Below are 17953 nucleotides of genomic sequence, written 5' to 3'. Positions count from 1 at the left end.
GCGACTCAGGGAAAACTTTCCTGAACTTGCTGATCTTTATACAGATAAGCATGCTATATCGTGAATATCAGATTGTCATATAGCCTAGGTCTGCTCTCATTTTTTTTTTTTTGCATTAGCAAATAATATAAATAAAAATCTTTAAAATTTTGGCAGTGTTTCTCTAGCTCAATTTGTAATACAGTCTGACTGTGGTTGTGTAAACAAGGTTACGAATAGCCTATCTAGGGTAGGCCTAGCTTATTTTTTTAAATAAAACTTTTCACGTCTTTTTAACCAGGATCGAACCCAAAGACTTTTTTCTTTTTAACTTATGATGCAGCATCATTAAACACATGCAAGCACGACCCACTGCTTGCTTTGTGTTACAAAGCATAGTTGTTTTATCATTCCGGGAAGACACAGCTCAGATGGTTTGTTTACGTTTTGACGACGACAACCACGGTATGAAGAAGAACGTGTGTGACAACCAGAGTACGGAATGACGTCGACTTCTCTGGAAAGTCGACGACAAACTCAGAAAAAGTCGACGGAAATTTCGCTAGTGTGACAGCGCCTTTAAGCTTGGGATAATGTGTAGGGATAAAATGGTATACGATTTTAACAAGGATCATCTAAGGAAATTCCAAAATAAACATATGCTTCATGCATTTCAAATATTATGTACTGCATTAGTGGATACCTCCTTGATCTTAATTTAGCAAAATTATTAGCCAATATGTCATAGTTAAGATTGCTAAGAAGCTCCTTCTCTGAGGCAATGAGAAGCAAGTCATTTTAACACCAATTTTTCATGGGCATTTAGAAGGATTTCTTCTCTGTGTATATCCTTATAGAACTGTACTATGGTGGACAGTTTTTTTTTAATTTAAAAATTCATTACAATTATAGTCAAATTCATTCATCGGTGCTATCAGTGGCATGACTGAATCTATTATCCATCTCAGAGGGAAATCAGTCTAGTATGTCAAAATAGATTTTTTTGAAGGATATCTTAGGAGCAAGACTTGTGTTGTCCTCACTCATTCCTCCAGTTAAATCAGTTTAAAAGTCTTTTAACTTAGATGAGATCTTTTGGATCCTCTTGGGTCTACCTACTTGACTGGAGTCTTTCAAATTTGTATCAATCTCATAGGCCGGGAATTCACGCACAGGTGTACCTGTCAGTTCATCGAAACTGACATTAAAACGTACGTGCGGACGGCAGTTCGTGGGCGGAGTCAGTCCACTCACCAAAACTGATGGAATTACCCCCATACACTATCGAGCATCGAATCGCGCTTCGTGCAACGCGTCGAGTTTTCATAGTGTATGGGGGCTTGCGCATCGTGCAACGAGCCACTCGCAGCTGGCTCGACGCTATCAAGACATTCCTGATATTTTGTGGGCGGAGCTTCGAGCCAAGTGATAATTTGTTGGGTACACGAGGAAGGCTCCATTATTTTTGTATGTTGAGTGAAATTGAAGATGGATAGCGCCAATTCAGAAGTGTTAAGTGACTTTATAGACCTATACCAGTCTTTCCCGTGTTTGTGGAAAATTAAATCGGCAGATTACTATAACAAACAGCAAAACAAATTGCTCAAGACAAATTAGTAGAAAAACTGAAAGAATGTGACCCTAATGCTGATCGTGAATCATGTTTACGTTTTTTCTCTTCGAGAGCAACAGCAATGCTTAAAAAATCGTCTGTGTCTAGGTCTGAGGATGACATCTTCACTGTGCGGAAAAAGCGCTTAACTGAAACAAGGCTCTTTAGTGTGTGGCCTCCTTCGAGTTCGAGCCAAGCTTGAGGTGACTCGAAGCGCGATTCGATGCTCGGTAGTGTATTTATAATTTAAGACCGACTGACAGGTGATCGCACATGTGTACGGGTAGGTAACCAACGATTTTATGACAGTTCGCCGCCGGATTTCGTCTGGGAAGGATCTCAGCTGCTGGGACTAGAATATGAAAAAACTATGTATGTAGGTCTAATTCATATTATTGTTAGACCATGCGGTGCTATTTGTAGACCGTTGCCAGTCCAAAAAGGCAATTTGGTATAGGCCTAGACCAGTGTCCTGCATTTTTATGAAAGGTGTTGTTAGTGAAAGTAGGCTTCAAGGTCTATTTCATAAATAACTGAACCAGCCACCAGGTCTAATTTAGCCTGATTTATTAATATTTTATGAGAATAGACATCTCTCTTTAATAGGCAATATTTAGAGTCCATACTCTGTTATGCCTTTTTGCTTTCCTATTTTGAAGCGAATTGCCGCAACAGCTAGTCTTTGTAGCTCTACATCCTTATCACCCAGCGGAGTTTCCATCGCTGCCATATAGTTGTTTAGACCTTGGTTGTTACCACGACGAAGGCTGGGCGAGAAATGAGGGCAATGACCTCCATTTGACTGTCCGACTGACAGTTCTACTCTGTACCTTTTGGACGCTCATCCGTCGAACGGTCGTGAACTTGTTTACCGTCCGTTCTATTTTAGTCTTTATAGCCTTTCTATGGGACCGTTGTAGTCTCAAAGTTATTATTATTATTATTATTATTATTATTATTATTATTATTATTATTATTATTCAGAAGATGACCCAATCCATATGGAACAAGCCCACCACAGGGGAGATTGCCTGGAAATTCAAGCTTCCAAAGAATATTCTGTCATTCACTGGACAGAAGTAATAACAGAAGGTAATGGGAAATACAGAATGAAAATATCGCTAATCACAGTGTGTGTGTGTGTGTGTGTGTTTCGTTAGCTACTTGTGTTTGTGATGGTTAATTTTTCAAAATAATTTTCATATACAATTTACAATTGTCAACAAATGTCCCCCTGACTCAAATCATTCTTCAATTGAATGCCTGCAGACGGGTTCGTGTGAAACAAGTGTGAACACACAAATACAAACACACGCACGCATAGGTACACTCACAAGCGAATCATTATACCACTCTACCATCTTCGTAACTAGAGTGAATGTCACTTTCAAATTATTACAGGAAATGGCAACGCTGTCAGCTCATACCGAAACAACGAAATCAGATCTCTGTTAAAGGTAGATACGATGGTGAATAGACTCTGCTTGGAGGAAAACTAGATGGTTAAGCGTACAATGACAATGACTCGGACTATTACTCTAAAAGGCTGAAGCATGAAAAGGGGTACAGACGTAGCCTGTTCTCCCTTATTAGGAAATTATAGTCAGTAGTTTTTATAGGTGAAAGAGAATAAAACAGAGATGTTGCTGAGCATTAGAGAAGACAGAGACAGAATAGTAATACAAGAAAGAAGAGGCTCGATTGTAAAACAAACAGAAAAGTTTAAGTACTTAGGATTTACTTTAAGCCAAGAGGGAGGATTTGAGGCTGAAGTTAACAGTAGGATAAAAGCTGCATGGGAAGTGGAGAGAGGTAGCTGGAGTAGTATTTGAAAACTAAATGCCAATCAAGGAAAATCAAGATATATAACACAGTGATAAGACCAGAGTAAATGTATGGAGCAAAAAACATGGGCTCTTAGAAAAATAGTAAGTAAAGCTTGAGAGAACAGATATGAGAATACTGAGTGGATTATGAGAATATTGGTGCTTGAGAGATTAGAAAATGATGAAATAAGATGAAGGGAAGGCTTAGTAAAGATTACAGAAGTGATAAAAGTCATGATTGAGATGGTATATATATATATAAATCCTAAGTGCCTCCCCGCCATGGGTCCCACCTCTGGCACCCTTACCCGGTTACCTCCCCACCGGGGGACCCACCCCTGGCAGCCCGAACAAAGTCACCTCCCCGTCAGGGGCCTTACCCATGGCAGCCCGACCCGGACACCTCCCTGCCAGGGGCCTGAGACCTAGTGGACCTATCCGGTCACCTGGCTACGGGGTGTCCCACCTGGGGACCTCGCCCACCTGTCAAGGGACCCATGGTGGGCCTCGCCTGCCCATCCCGGGACCCGTGGCAGGCCTTGCCCACCCATCCCAGGACCCCTGGCAGGCCTCGCCTCCCATCCCGGGACCTATGGCGGGCCGTCGCCCACCCATCCCAGGACCCGTGTGGGTCTCGCCCTGCCCATCCCGTAAGCCATGGTGGGTCCGGGTTCACTCGCCTGTCCCGGGACACATGGTGGGTCTCGCCCACCTGCCCTGGGACCCCTGGTGAAACTCACCCGCCTCTCCCGGGAAACCCTGGCAGGCCTAGCCCACCCCTCCCGGGACATGTGGCGGGCCATATCCGCCGGTCCTGGAACCTTTGCAGGCCTTGCCCGCCTGTCCCGGGACACTTGGTGGGCCTCTCCCGCCCATCCTGAACCTGTGGCGGGTCTCGCCCGCCTGTCCTGGAACCTGTGGCAGGTCTCGCCCGCCCGTCCCTGTTGCAGGTATTCCATATTAAAGGTAAACCAACAAAACCCGTGAACATTGACAACTACACTCACTTTTTGGGCCATTTAAACCACCGAGAAAATAGCACAAAAGTGTGTAGTACTACTAATTATCACCTTCCTTGCATAATCCTGCTATTTTGACACATTTCCTTAAAAGCACATCTCGTCTTGTAAATTACATAAAGCTTTATAACATATGACTATTTTCAGTCATGATAGGTATACATCATGTCTTCATTTAAAACATGGAATTGTTCATATTTGTAGATTAGACCTAATGTATAGCAGATGTTCACTGAACAGAAAATCTGATTATCAAACACTAGCGCAATCATTAACCTTATATACGTTTTCAGATTTACTAAAGCTTTTTACCGGTTTACAAGCAATTACTGAGTCAAATGTGCCTCGTCATTGCTCCTCTGGCGATAATTTCCTGATAAGGAAGAAGTTACGAACTTCTTAGAACTGATTTATTCGGTAAATCACAAGACTGTTCGAATGGTTACCCTTTTCAAAACATTGAAAATAATTAAGGTGAGTTAAGAAAAACACTTGTTCTTTGCAAAAATTTTACTGTTAACAAAAAAATTAAAAGTTGGAAAACGGGATTCTGAAAAATACCATTTAAAACTTACAACTCGCAATCATCCCTTCACATCTCATCCCCGTCCTAATTTCTCTGCGTTTTGGCAACACTACGGTGCTGATTCACTTCTTCAGGAATGTTGTAGAATTCAGGTTTTCATGATATTTCGTGGACAAATCTATCGCAGATGAATTACTAACGAAGACATAAATGTTAGTTTTCAAACAGCATTTTATTAAGCAAGCATTCCTGTTGTGTCGGCATCTCTACTGCTGAACTGAATATAAATGTCTGAGAAACTATCAAAAGAGAAAGAAAAGTATATCACCGTGTTATGGCTATCATAATTAAGCTTCAATGGCCACTTCTCTTAACAGGAAAGGAACGTAAAATATGTGTTTTAACGTACGTTGCGACGAATATTAACCTTATATTACAAAAACAGAAAACCTGCGAAGGTTAACAGAGCAAATTTGAATAAACGTCGACGTATCTATCAGACGCCTTTGATTTAATGACAACAAAGCCAATGCTTTAAAGCAGAAACGATAGACTGATGTAGCCAACATCATTTCTAACGCGAACGAAAGTTATTCAAGAAAAATATTCCCTGCCAATGCCCAATAACTGGGGAAACCAAATGAGCACCAAGAATTTCATAAATAAATCGGTAGCCAAAATTCCAATACGTAACTGAAGCAATGTTGCCAATCGTGGGGCAATTACCCCATGCATAAGGTAATTCAGCCTCAAATCTGGGTCTGTAGCTAACTGGGTAATGTCACGAAATCGGAGCAAAATGTATTAGGGTAATTTCAAGATGCTTGTCTTCCATTTTATTTAAAAGTAACCAATTAACAACAAATTTACCAATATTTATATCTTAAGGCCGGGCGTAGCGTAAAATGACAGTGAAAGTAGGGTAATTTCAGTGCCTAGGCAAAGACAATACACGGCCTAGGTAGGGTAAGGAGCTCCTAAATGGTTGGCAACACTGCTGTGAAGCTCGAACGAGTGGCGCCACTGTCACGAACAGTGAACACTGAACACTCCCTTATCGTTATTTTTCGTTGTTTCTCAGTTTGAGTAGTTTTAATCATTGTGAGTAGTTTAAAGATTTCGTTTTATTTTTTTTAACAAATTTGTAGCTTTATATTATCAAATTGAAGATAGAAATCATGAAATCAACTTTAAAATTGTCAGTGATGGCTAAGCAATACAGTTGACGGCATTTTCTGGAGGAAATTGGTCTACTTCTGTTATGAGAAGTAAGGTAGCTAGGCCTATACTACTCTGTTTTTTTCCATCTGTCCATCCGCCTGTGGTGTTTTCGCATGGTAACACTGCGTTCCGGACTTTAAAAAAGTTACGCTATGTGTACGTTTTAGGTAGATAAGGATACCTGGGTGTGCATTTGCAACTGAAAAGTGTTTTAATAATTTACTGAATGCGAATTACACCATTAATATTCGAAATAGGATATTTTCATCATTAGATGCAAGCTGAATGTACTATCTAAAGCCCGTGACGCAGTGTTACCATGCGCAAACACGACAGGCGGATGGACAGATGCAAAAAAACAGTAGTATAGACCTATTCATTTGCCATACCTAGTCTAGATATTGAATCTTCGTAGACTCGGTTTTAAAGATACTGAATCGTCATGTATCGTAAGTTGAAGATACTGGGTCTTCATGTATTGCCTATTATGGGAGACCTCTGTTTGGGGGGGAGGGGGACCAGGGAAGTGGCCTTGGGTTGACGTTGTTTAGGGGTGCGAAGCTAGTAGCCTAGGTACAATAGGATGGAACTAACAGGACTAGGCTACATGTTAGTACCCCCATACCTAGGCCTGTACTTCTGCATGTCCAGATTCTGACCAAGGCAAGATTTAGGCTATAGGCTAGCTATTTAAAAGTTTTCAAAGTGACACGATGCATTAGTTGTAGTAGGCAAACAAGGATCTGTTGCCCTTTTGGGTTGAGACTATGGCCAATCCACCACGCTACTACCTAGCTATGTAAGATACTTGCATCATAGGTTAGGTTGCACCTCTGTTTAAGTTTACTGTGTCAATGGTAAGGTTTAGGGGGCCTTGTTGGGGCATAGTTCCCCTCCTCCGCCAGCCAGGTAAGGACATGGTAAATTAGGTTAGGTGTGGTTGGCTCAGGTTTGCACTCTTAGGGGTGAGTGTAGAACGAGGTAGATCTAGTGTACCTATCCACGGCGGCCCAGAGTATGGCAGTTGCGGTTTTTCTATGCAGTTTTACCTCCTGAACAAGAATTTGAAGTAATATTTTATTCGGACGACTCTAATTTACCTTTGAACTCCTATCCTACGGTAAAGGGGATTCCCATTGGGAACCGGGGTTTTGGGTGGGGACAAACCCCAACTCTATCCTACGGTAAGGGGGACCCCCAGTGGGAACCGGGGTTTTGGGTGGGGAGAAACCACTTGGGGGGTGATTTTGCCGTGTTATTGTGGTATTTCCCACATTTATCACTTTTAAAAACACGAAATACAGGCGGAAATAAGAGATAACAAAACTAGCGATAGTAGAGCCGTTCCACATCCATATTCGTCTACTACTACTACTACCACAACACTGAATCCTACTACGCATGCGCTAATGCTACTGCGCATGCGCTAACTGTAAGGGAGCTTTTGGCCTAAACTCAGACTGCTTAGTGAGGAAAGAAAGTGGGGGTTTACGGGAGGGATACATGTATTTAGCCAAACACGTTACAGTATGACCCCTACGTTGCTACCGGACTGAGTGAAGGAATTCTGGGTGGTACAGGGTTCCCAGATTGGCAGTTTCTCACCAAATTTGCTTTTTTTCCTAATTTGGTGGGTAAAAAATTCACTTTGGCTGGTTAGTGGTATTTTGGCTGGTTTTCAAATACTTTCTATTTGAGCTAAACACTGATCCCACGTTTGAGGAATCTCTCCCCAGATTGGGAATTTTTGAAGGTTTTCAGGAACATCTGGGAATTTGAATAGGTTTTCAGTAAAAAACTTGGTAACATTTAAGCAAAATATGTAGATGGAATTAAAATAAAAATCACACACACACCAGACGACTACAAAACAGACCGCCGGATTCTCAGAGAACGAGCTTCATTTCTAAATTTCATTCATTCTCGTTTTTTTTTTTCCTGTATTCTTATATTAGTTTATATTATCTAACTAAAACTATGATAGCCGCTATACAAGCATATATATGATAAACATATGCATTTATAAAGATAATATAACGCACATATATTTGCCGGTTATTTGGGTTGGTTTGGATTTCCATTTGGCGGGATTTGGCTGGTTTCATGTAGACTTTGGCTGGTTGGTAGTGGTGTCATCTGGGAACCCTGGCTGGTAACCATACGTTGAGTTACATAAAAGCATTTACCTAATTTGTTTATTAAACATGTTATGTGAATTCTAGTGTTTATTCCTTTTCATTTTTCCATAGTATTTGTATAATAACTGTTTTGAAATATCCCCACCTAATCATTTCACCATATATAACTTTAAATATTATGTTATAATTGAGGACAGACACCTAAAAATGCCTACGTGTTGATATAGAACTCAGTTTTAGGACGTTTCGATACCTACCTACCTACCTGTTACGTGAAATTGCACATTGCATTGCATATTACATACACACTCCCTATATCATTTATACACAAGTCAATCCCTCCCCTTTCCAGTATTCACGACTGGCTCTTTACGTTACACCATTTACAATGCATTTCTCACCGATACCAATACCTAGATTAAAGTTTGCCATTATTATTATAAAACCTACATTTAAATATATAGTTTGCCATTATTCTTATAAAACCTACATTTCAATATATTCCATTATACACTTTTACAGACATTACAATTTACACCTCCCTTCAGTTTCCTTACTATTATGCAGTTATGTATGGTTACTTTTTACATTTTACAACACTTCCACACCCATCAAAGTTTAGGTTTATATGTCATTTATTTTACCTACTGGGGGCCGAATCCCATCCCCCGGTCGGCAACATACTTAGGTTTAGTTTGTTATATGTTGGTTTACCTACTAGTTTTACTTCCTTGAAGGGGGTTACCCGGTTAGGCTAGGTTGGTTAGTTCTTCAAGGGTGGATACCGGGCGGGGGGGGGTGTTACCCCACAAATTCCCTATTGGTTACTCCTACTAGGTTAGGTTAGGTTAGGTTGACATTCCTTACTAGGTTAGGTTAGGCCTTTAAGGGGGGGTAGGGGGGGTTACAGGGGGTGAAGCCCCCATGGTCAGGCAATATTCCCTACTAGGTTAGGTTGGTTAGGTTACATTCCTTACTAGGTTAGGTTAGGCCTTTAAGGGGGGGTACGGGGGGGGTACGGGGGGCGAAGCCCCCCTGGTCAGGCAATATTCACCTACTAGTTAGGTTAGGTTAGGTTGGTTAGGTTACATTCCTTACTAGGTTACGTTAGGCCTAGTATTTCCCTACTAGGTTAGGTTAGGTTACGTTCCTTACTAGGTTAGGTTAGGCCTTTAAGGGGGGATACGGGGGGGCGAAGCCCCCCTGGTCAGGCAATGTTCCCTACTAGGTTAGGTAGGTTAGGTTAGGTTACATTCCTTACTAGGTTAGGTTAGGCCTTTAAGGGGGGGTACGGGGCGGCGAAGGCCCCCTGGTCAGGCAATATTCCCTACTAGGTTAGGGTGTTAGGTTACAGTCCTTACTAGGTTACGTTAGGCCTAGTATTTCCCTACTAGGCTTAGGTAGGTTACGTTCCTTACTAGGTTAGGTTAGGCCTTTAAGGGGGGGTACGGGGGGGGCGAAGCCCCCTTGTCAGGCAATGTTCCCTACTAGGTTAGGTTAGGTTAGGTTACATTCCTTACTAGGTTAGGTTAGTTCTTTAAGGGGGGGTATGGGGGGCCGAAGCCCCCTGGTCAGGCAATATTCCCTACTAGGTTAGGTTAGGTTAGGTTACATTCCTTACTAGGTTAGGTTAGGTTAGGTTGGTTAGGTTACATTCCTTACTAGGTTACGTTAGGCCTTTAAGGGGGGGTACGGGGGGGCGAAGCCCCCTGGTCAGGCAATGTTCCCTACTAGGTTAGGTTAGGTAGGTTGGTTAGGTTACATTCTTACTAGGTTAGGTTTAGGCCTTTAGGGGGAAGGGGGGTACGGGGGGGCGGCGAAAGCCCCCCTGGTCAGCAATAATCCCTACTAGGTTAGGTTAGGTTAGGTTGGTTAGGTTACATTCCTTACTAGGTTATGTTAGGCCTAGTATTTCCCTACTAGGTTAGGTTAGGTTACGTTCCTTACTAGGTTAGGTTAGGCCTTTAAGGGGGGGGTACGGAGGATTGAAGCCCCCCCTGGTCAGGCAATGTTCCCTACTAGGTTAGGTTGGTTAGGTTACATTCCTTACTAGATTAGGTTAGGCCTTTAAGGGGGGGTACGGGGGGCGAAGCCCCCCTGGTCAGGCAATATTCCCTACTAGGTTAGGTTAGGTTAGGTTACATTCCTTACTAGGTTACGTTAGGCCTAGTATTTCCCTACTAGGTTAGGTTAGGTTACGTTCCTTACTAGGTTAGGTTAGGCCTTTAAGGGGGGGTACGGGGGGCGAAGCCCCCCTGGTCAGGCAATATTCCCTACTAGGTTAGGTTAGGTTAGGTTACATTCCTTACTAGGTTAGGTTAGGCCTTAAAGGGGGGGTACGGGGGGCGAAGCCCCCTGGTCAGGCAATATTCCCTACTAGGTTAGGTTACATTCCTTACTAGGTAATTAGTTTAGGCCTTTAAGGGGGGTACTGGGGGCAAAGCCCCCCTGGTCAGGCAACATTGCCTACTAGGTTAAGTTCCCTACTATGTAAGGTTACATCCCCTGCTAGGTTAGGTTATGTTAGGTTGGTTTGGTTCTTTAAGGGGGGTTACAGCAGGTCCAACCCCACCCCTGGTCAGGCAACATCCCCTACAAGTTTAATTAGTTTTGTTATATGCTAACCTATGTTTAATTTGGTCTTTTGTATTTATTAAAACAACTATAGGCCCTATTACACATTTACCACCCAGGACTTAAATCCCACCCCCTCCTGGGCCCCTTATATATGTATTTGTATTAATTCATATTTTGAACCCATCCCACATTACATTTAGTTCCTTAACTACCCATTTACTTTTATTACCCTTAACATTGCCAACTTATCTTGTTAAGTGCTTGTTCATTTACCTCAGCCCCACCCTGCCTCAACCAATAGCATCAAAGCATTTTTACTACTCCACCCCACCTCTCCTACCCTGTTTTCTACGGTCTGGCCTCCTGCCACCTCCTAACTGTAGAACTCCAACACTGTTGAATCTGCCGCCATGACATCCACTGCTGCATATACTTCACGCTCGCCCCAGCCCTCACAGGAACTCTTTGCCAACTTCATGTAACAATTGTTACATGAGTTTACAAAGATTTTTCCTCCCTTTTACTCAGGAATTATGATCGACTAATCGGTTTTTGCCAGGACCACGGCCTCCTGAGAAGCAGGTCTTTTGCCCCCATTTTTCAGTTACAAAGATTTTTTCTGCCTATTACTCAGGTAATTATGAACGGCTGGTCTGTTTATGCCAGGACCACGGCCTCCTGAGGAAGCAGGTCTTTTGCCCCCATTGTGGGAATGAGTGCCGCCTAGATCTGCAAAAAAAAGTGCTTTAGGTAAATACCTTACGAATAGTTTGTTGGATTCTACATGTAACCGTGATATGACCCGGCCCTAGATTCATGGCAATATTATTATTACACCTATACCATTTATGACCTACTCCATATTTTCATGTTTATAATTGGTATTTTTCCTCCACGTTTACCTTTAGGTGTGACCGGTCTTATCGACCACATAGTAAGAAAGCGAAAAAAACGCTGTTCTTACTACTTTTCATTGTTTAAGGGCACTTGGTTCTCTGGGTCCCACCTTGATGTTGAGACAGTTCTGTTCGCGCATAACCTGGTATGTGAGAGATTTTTTTCTTACAAGGTTGCGAGAACAGAACTTGGACTGTCGGACTCGACAATTAATGATTGGGCCAGCTTCTCCCGGGAAGTAAGTATTTTGCTTATACCTCACCATTTTTCCTTTTCCATTCATACCCCCTCCTTCTCCCGCTTCGCTCTTCCCCCCCCCCCCCTCCCTCCTCTCTCATACACAACCTGCCTTGTATTATTATGAAATTTACCCTACTTAATTACCTCCCCTAACACTGACTTTTATTTCAGGTCATAGTTAATTGGTGCTTCCAACAGAAGAAGCAAATAGGTGGGCCCCGGCACAATTGTTGAAATCGATGAGGCGAAGTTTGGGAGAAGAAAATACAACGTAGGTTGCCTCATCGAAGGCCAGTGGGTATTCGGTGGTATCTGCAGCAGACCCGGGAGTTTTTCGTTGTTCCCGTACCGACAGGACGAGTGGGACTCTGCTTGCAGTTATCAAAGGATACATTGTGCCGGGTACCACTATTATTTCTGACTGTTGGAGGGCTTATGACTGCCTGCGAGATGAAGGTTATGTCCACTTGACAGTCAACCACTCGATGAACTTTGTGGACCCAGAAACCGGTGCCCATACTAATACTATTGAAAGGAGGTGGAGGGAACTCCGGCAGTCGACTCCAAGATACGGGAGGAGAATGTATAACTTCGTCGGGTACTTGGCTGTTGCTTATTTCAAGCTGCATTTTGAGGAACCCAAGACCCGCCTCCACGCATTCTTAAAGGCAGCTGCTGCTTTGTACCCTCCACCCTTTAAGGTAAGCTCCAAACATTATTCTTAATTATTATGTTTTAGGAAAGTGAGTGTTAGGCTTTCGCCGAAAGTTGCGTCAAGGTATGTTACTATTCAGTGGGGTGCTGCTAAGACAACTCGTACCTTCCACCTTACTCCGCCCACCACCTGTGCGTTACCCCCCCCCCCCCACCCCCCCCCCCCCCCCCCCTTTGTGAACATATGGCTCCGTGGTGGTGGGGAATTTAAACATGGCGGCTGTGTTTACATTTCCTTCACCGTAACGAATACTTGGTACCTTCCTATAGGACCGTTCTTCGGTGACTTAGACTATGGCAATTGACATTTTCTATGTTATTTTAGTTGCTTTACAAGGGTTGTAAGGAATATTTTTCGTTTGGTTGGAACTAAACTTTAATATACCTTTGAGTTGGTGTGGCTATTATGTAACTTTCAAAGGTCAATTACTGCTTAGTTTTAGCAGCCGGCCGAATGGTATTTACTTTTAAACTCTTGTACAGTAACTAAAATAACATAGGAATCAGTCAATTGCCATAGTCTAAGCCACCGCGGATTGCTTCTGTAGAAATACCGTAATATTTATACGGACAACTGTAATTAACTCCCAAGGGGCCAGTACTAAACATGGCGAAATACACTGGATGCCCCAATCCCTAGTGGATTTCGTATCTGCGGTTATGTTCCTTGCAGTCCGTGCGGAACTATTCTTTAGAATTACCCTGCAAGAAACAACCGCGAATATGACATCCACTAGGGATTGGGGCATCCAATGTATTTCGCCGTCTTTAGTACTGGCCCCTGGGGGTTAATTACAGTCGTCCGAATAAATATTACTTTAAATTCTTGTTCATTAAGTAAAATAACGTAGGAAAACGTCAACTGCCGTAGTCTGCTTTACCGCGGAATAAGGGCTTAGAATTACCTATGTAAACAACTATTTAGCCAGCATTTCCAGTGCACATGCTCAGTCGATTATTTTCGAAATTTGGTATCTAGCTAGTTGCATGTTAGAGATGTGCATGCAGTTTGTTTTGTTTTGCCTGGTTTTGTTATAAATCTGTGAACTGGTAAAAAATCATTCGCAGTTTTGCTGGAAATTGACAGACATATTTTGCTGGTTTTGGTGTAAATTGGCAGTGAACTGGCAAGCCTTCATGGTGTGGTATTTATATATTTTAAGAGAATGAAGGTTACATATATTTCCTGTAAATTCCTATTTATTGATTGGCACAGGATATTGGTATGGCAGCTGTATCCCGATCGTGGTAGATATTGGTACGGCAGTGAATTGCGCATGCGTCAATTTCAGACTTCCTGCCGTACAAATAACATAGTGTGGTGGGGATACGGCAGATTCTGTCGGTGGTGCCGTATTGCACTCTTGACTTGCTGTAGGTATGGCAGTTAGCTGTATCAGTTTACCAGTTTGCTAATCATACTGTATTATGTGACCTGAGTTCGACTTTTAGGTGGGACAGTCCCGCTTTTTTAACATCTGTCTGCTTTCTTTAAAGTTAGCAAAATGTCCCCCCCCCCCTTTTTGTTTTGCTTTTGTGAGTTTTGTCCTGCTTTTTTGTGCTACAAAAACAAAACTATCCCAACTTTTATGGAATAGTGCTGAAATGATTTTTTGTTTTATTTTGGAATTTTGCTAGCTGGTAACTTCTATTGTCTTCTCTGGCAGCTGCAATTACTTAAGATTGATTGGCCGTTTACCAGAGGAGGGACTTTGGTAGTTTTCTTTACCACCATGAATATAACAGAGCACGATTTTTGTGTATTTCAAATCCTCTTTGAATCTCCTCTTTCGAGTTTTTTTCAGGGGAGATTCGATCTTTCTTGACCTACGTATATACATTTTGGTATTTCTGTAGAAGCATTCCGCATTGTTTGTCCCCGCAAATACGAAAGCTACCAGGAATTGGGGCGTCAAATGTATTTTGCCATGTTTAGTACGAACCCGGTGGGGTTAATTACAGTCGTCCGAATAGATATTACCTAAAGTTCTTTTTCAGGAGGTAAAACTGCATAGAAAAACCGCAACTGCCATAGTCTGTGCCGCTGCGGAATAGTAATATAGATCTATCTACAATTTTTGAAAGCTTGAGTCTTAATAGATGTCTATGGCTTCTTTCAGCTCATTAAAGCCTAAAAACATTTGTTTTTCGGCGAAAACTAATGTATTATTCTACAATTCATGCTGTTCCGTGGCCATTTTTTTTTGCTGTCACTGATATGCCTGAGGCAGTAAATAAGGTTTCGCACATGCTTAGTTCACTGCCGTACCAATATCTACAGCGATCGGGGTACGGCTGCCGTACCAATATCCAGTTCGTTATTGATTTTGCAAGCATTCAACTAGGTTTGCTGGAGCACCAGCCTGACCTTATTCAAGAGAGCTTTATTATTTAGAGAAGTTTTGAAAAAATATGAATGCTATATACCTAGGATAAAGGATAACCATTGTCTTGAATTTCAATCCGCTAATGACATGCATTAAGGTAGACTTCTAACCACAGGATAAATATGCTAGAGTACTAGTTAACTCTGCTCTTTAATAAAAGTTTTAGGCCAGGTTCTGTAAGAATGATTACTGTGTTAGCAGGATGTTGATTTCTTAGTAGATTCACACACTATTTGACAGCTGCAATGGTATTTAGTGTGATTTTGAGAGTAGATGTAAGGAAGTAGAGATTTTTGAAAGACTTTATGCTTAAGTTCCTCAGTATAGGAAGAGAAGGGAAGGCGGTGGATTGTGAAAGCAACTAGTTATGTTAGGCCACCAACTTGTTATGTTTACCCCCATCTCCAGGTCCTTCATCTGTAGTTTTTCATACTCAGCCTAGGCTTATCCTTTGCTAATCCTGTAGTACTATAGTTAGTATTGAGACTTCCTCCTTAGCGCCGCTTTCTGCTCCCCTTTCGATTCAGGAAATGTGTATTGAGACGTTAGACTGACAAACCGTATTTTTATACAAGTAACTTACTAAGTACTTACATAGCTATCAGTTTTCCATGTATGGCAGCCTAAATTCAATTATTTGGTGTAGGTGCACAGTACTGCCCCGTAATGACAATACTAGGAACGACTTAGCTGACCAGCTCATTTTGTTTTCTGCTGCACTCGACAAAACATCGAGTGCTTGCAGCAGCTTTATTCTTATTTTCCATTTATATCACTGGATTTCAGTAGTATTACTTTTTAAAAAACCACAGGAATGTGTATTTCATACCCTTCAAGCAGAAATCTTTCTGGGTGAATCTGCTCTTGTTTTGTTATTACTTGCAAGCTGCTGGTAATAATTTTGCCTTAAAGTAATTCTTGAATGTTACACATTCCATTAGGCCGAAATTTTTTTATTTATGGTTTGCTTAGTTGGCTTAGGCTATGCACAAGTCGCTGGTAAATAATTGCCTTAAAAGTAACTCTTGAATGTTATGCCATTCCCATAGGCCAAAACTGTTGCAGTCATGATTTGTTTACTGGGCATAGGCTATGTTCACGCTGCCAGTATATGAGTGCCTTAAAAGTAATTCTTGAATGTTACTTCTTTCCATTGGGCCAAAACTTTAGCACTTAGGATTTTTTACCGACCATAGGCTATTCACAAGTCGCCGGTAAATAATTACATTAAAGTAATTCTTGGATGTTTTGCCATTCCATCAGGCTAAAACATTTGCAATTTATGTTTTGTTTATCGGGCCTAGGCTTCTCGCAAGTCACCAGTAAATAATTCCTTATAAGTAATTCTTGAATGTTATGTCTTTCCATTTGGCCAAAATATTTGCATTTATGATTTGTTTGCTTGGACTGGGCTACTCATCACACTTTCCTTTACAGGGAACTGGAAAGTATAGGGCCTGGAATGTAGCAAGGAGTGATCGGTGCTTAATGTTTGGCTGCGAATAAACCTTAGGGGGAAATGTTCTGAGAAGGTGAGCATGACCCCGGCTTACGGAGGTATATTCCTGGTGTCTCACAATCATGAACATTGCACATCTTTAGCTCCTGGCTTCCAGCTCACATGGCGGTGAGGACAGGAGCTCTTGCCACCTGCCTCCACCCGTCACCCACCTAAGCCCAGCTCAGAGCATGCAACACCCAATGACAGCTCAAGTCCACCTGGCACCATTTCTCTCCTGCTACGAGCCCTATTTTTATCCTCTTGCTCCTGTGCCTGGCTCCCTCACTTCCTTCCCATGCCTTTACCAGCCTTATGTTTTGGTTATCAGAAAATTACCTTGTAACAGTGAAGTGTTATGTAGTGCTCCTAGACCTAGGTCACTGTCCTGCTCCCTTGCACCTGGGAGAAGACATACTGAAAGTCCAAAGTAGGCTGATGAGAGAGATCCTGAGTAGTTGAACCCTCAGTCAAACGTGTTGTTCATTCCCAGGTGTCAACTGATAGCCACTAATGTACGTGTCCTATCAGAAGTGTAGCGGAGGAGGTGGCTGCCTGGCCCCTTGGATCTCTTAGACATAAGGTCACTGCTTGTTCCCTTATACCTGGGAGAAGATAAACTGGTGATCCAAGGAAGTCCGAGTGGGTTGCCCCCTCCATCGAAACTGTAGTTCATTCCCCATGTGTTGACAGACAGCCACTGAAAAGTTATCTTGATGGAGGTGTAGTGTTAGACAGCCACAATGGAAAGGTTTCATTAAACATGTTGGAGACACAGGTTACAACATCTTTGTTGGGATGATAATTCTCCACAAAATTTTTACGTCACTTAGTTTGGAAAACATGTTCTTAATCACTGAACCCCTTTTTCTTCTTCTTCCTCCTCGGATTCCTCATCTGCTGTTTGTTGCTGTTTCTGCTGAAGGTGTTGAAGCTCTTCAGTGGTTAGTTCTTCCTTGTCGGTGCCCACTAACTCTTCTACATCCTCACCACTTGCATTCAAGCCCAATTATTTCCCCAGAGACAGTTCCTCGCTGGATGAGTAGTTTTTGCTCTTGGCTGCCAATCCGGTGGTCCGAAGTTCGAATCCTGGCTCGGCCAACCCGGAATCAGAGGAATTTATTTCTGGTGATAGAAAATCATTTCTCGAATAAGTGTGGTTCGGATCCCACAATAAGCTGTAGGTCCCGTTGCTAGGTGACCAATTGAATTGGTTCCTAGCCACGTAAAAATAACTATACCTTCGGGCCAGCCCTAGGAGAGCTGTTAATCAGGTCAGTGGTCTGGTAAAACTAAGATATACTTAACTTTTCCCTAGA

The 17953-nt window shown here is 42.3% G+C and overlaps 1 long non-coding RNA gene across 1 annotated transcript in view; it reads left to right on the top strand.

The window, feature by feature from the left end:
* The first annotated feature begins 5972 nt into the window (after positions 1-5972).
* The window catches only part of LOC135197613 (uncharacterized), a 542613-nt gene continuing 530632 nt past the window's right edge, over positions 5973-17953 (top strand). The window contains exon 1 of the long non-coding RNA XR_010310635.1: positions 5973-6063. This is a non-coding gene — a long non-coding RNA (uncharacterized LOC135197613). The remainder of the gene's footprint in view (positions 6064-17953) is intronic.

This window comes from Macrobrachium nipponense, chromosome 21 (assembly GCF_015104395.2).
Source record: "Macrobrachium nipponense isolate FS-2020 chromosome 21, ASM1510439v2, whole genome shotgun sequence".
Lineage (NCBI taxonomy): Eukaryota > Metazoa > Arthropoda > Malacostraca > Decapoda > Palaemonidae > Macrobrachium > Macrobrachium nipponense.
This window is presented reverse-complemented; position numbering and strand designations above follow the sequence as displayed.